General features: G+C 42.6%; 1 pseudogene; it reads right to left on the bottom strand.

Moving 5' to 3' along the window:
• Positions 1 to 972: 972 nt before the first annotated feature.
• LOC147679998 (serine/arginine-rich splicing factor 3 pseudogene) lies at positions 973 to 1,780 on the bottom strand (annotated as a pseudogene).
• Between the last annotated feature and the right edge of the window lie 377 nt (positions 1,781 to 2,157).

Here is a 2,157-nt window from a genome sequence, read left to right as displayed (position 1 = left end):
ATGGTTTATAGCTGATTGGCATATTCAATTTACCCTTGTGGAGTTATATACCATAAACCCAGGGCCTGTGAATTAAATGCTACCAGTGACCCTGCAACACCTATTGTGCCACCAATTTAGTAAGTCCCTTGAAACATGTTCCAGGCTTACCATTGCAACTTGAGTGCAGTTTTAAACTGTCATTTTGACCTGGCAAAATAAACTTTTTGCCAGGCCTAAACCTTCCTTTTAATTACATATAAATCACACCTAAGGGTGGCCCCAGAGGCCCACAGATAAGTTTGCATTGTAGTTAAAAAGTAGGGCATTCACATTTAGGTTTTGGATGTGCTGACTGTGAAAAACTAAAACTCTTATAATACTGGGTTACCTTATTACAGTTAATAATGTTAATAATGTGATACTTTAGATTGGGAGTAGATAGAAATTTGCATTTTACACTCAGGCAAGATGAAATTTTAAATCCTCTTTAATGGTAACGCAGAGTGACCCTCCTTGACCAAAGTGGTGTTTTCTTTAGTGTGCAGTGTGCAGAACATGCGGACTATTTTCAACATGTCTGTAGCATTGATTTTGGGTTCAGTTATATAATTTTAATAAATTCATTGTATTAAAAACATTTAGGTAATTTGTTCCATTAAAACAATCACAACGCAACAGGACATGTAGTCTAAATGACATACATTGTGCACCAAAAAGAATTGTTTGCACAACATATAGGTGACATTTTCAAACATTTAAGACATATCATCCACTTTTAAATCTCAGACCTCTTGCCAAAGGTGTTTGGACACAGTCTTTATCTTGGTAATGAAAGTAAAGTCTATCTTCTTTAGGGGGGGGGGTCCCCTGCCTTGGTGCTATATGGTGTCCTCAGGTTCGCAATAACGTTTCAGTCTCTTAATGGTGATGCCCTATGCACTCCTTAGGTAAAGTCAACGCATTTCAATGTCTGTGAGAACATATACAAAATTAATGGTATTATTTAAAGTCTATGCAAAACAAATGGAATGCCCAAGCTATTCATGGGAATTTTACAACGCAAAGTTTAGGTTTACAGTTGCCATAAGATCTGCTCAAAAACCATATACAGATTCACATCTTTACAACAGTCACTGGTTACGAGACAATACAAAGTAAATCAACAGCTAAAACATTTTAAAAAATGCACCAAGCTTATGAAGTATTTAAACAAAACATTTTTAAAATGTAATGCTCTGTACATTTCCTTCTGAAGGCTGCGGCGCTATTCCTTTCATTTGACCTAGAGCGACTTCTAGATCTAGAGAATGAACGTGAAGGCTTGTGGTTCCTCTCTCTGGATAAGGATCTTTCACGTCTTCGGTCTCTAGAGAGGGACCTGCTTCGGCTGCGAGCAAAGCTCCTTCTTCGTGGCGACCTGCGACGAGGAGGCGGGCTTCTTCGACCTCTGTAGTCATCTCTTGGACGTCTGCCCCTACCCCACGATGGAGGCGGACCACGGTTTCTACTGCGTTTTTCGCCATTCGACAACTCAACTCTTACAGGGCAGCCACAGAGTGTTCTTCCATCTAATTCTCTCACAGCATCTGCTGCATCTCGTGGAGCTTCAAATTCAACAAATGCAAAACCTGGTAGGTTTCGTGCAACCCACATGCTCCGGAGTGGTCCATAATACCCGAACGCACGCTCCAACTCTGTCTTGTTTCCGTTGTTCCCAAGGTTACCAACATAGACCTTACAGTCCAGAGGGCAAGAGTTGCAATGCATGGCCTCTCTGGAATGTAGTCTGCACTAGCGATCTTCAACTTCAGCTCCCACGACCTCTTCTGCCCAGGGTCGGATTGGGATCACAATTCGGCCCGGGCACTGACGAAAAAAGTGGCCCACATTCAAGAGGCGTGGCCCATATTTAAGGGGCGTGGCCCACATTCAAGGGACGTGCCCTTTCATGAAATACCATTTGCACAGACAAGGAATGACAGTAGGAGGATACTGTTCTTGCACACGACACAGGGCCCAGGTGACAATGGCCTACATGCTGAGCAACTAAACAAAATAGCAATGCCCCTTTTTGTCACAAAATTATTTCAGCCCTCCAGCACAGGAGCACCTGAAAAGCAGCCCGCAAAGCCCCTGCTATTACTAACCTACTCAGCCCTCCCCAGACCTTCAGCT

This window comes from Lissotriton vulgaris, chromosome 11 (genome assembly GCF_964263255.1).
Source record: "Lissotriton vulgaris chromosome 11, aLisVul1.2, whole genome shotgun sequence".
Taxonomy (NCBI): Eukaryota; Metazoa; Chordata; class Amphibia; order Caudata; family Salamandridae; genus Lissotriton; species Lissotriton vulgaris.
This window is presented reverse-complemented; position numbering and strand designations above follow the sequence as displayed.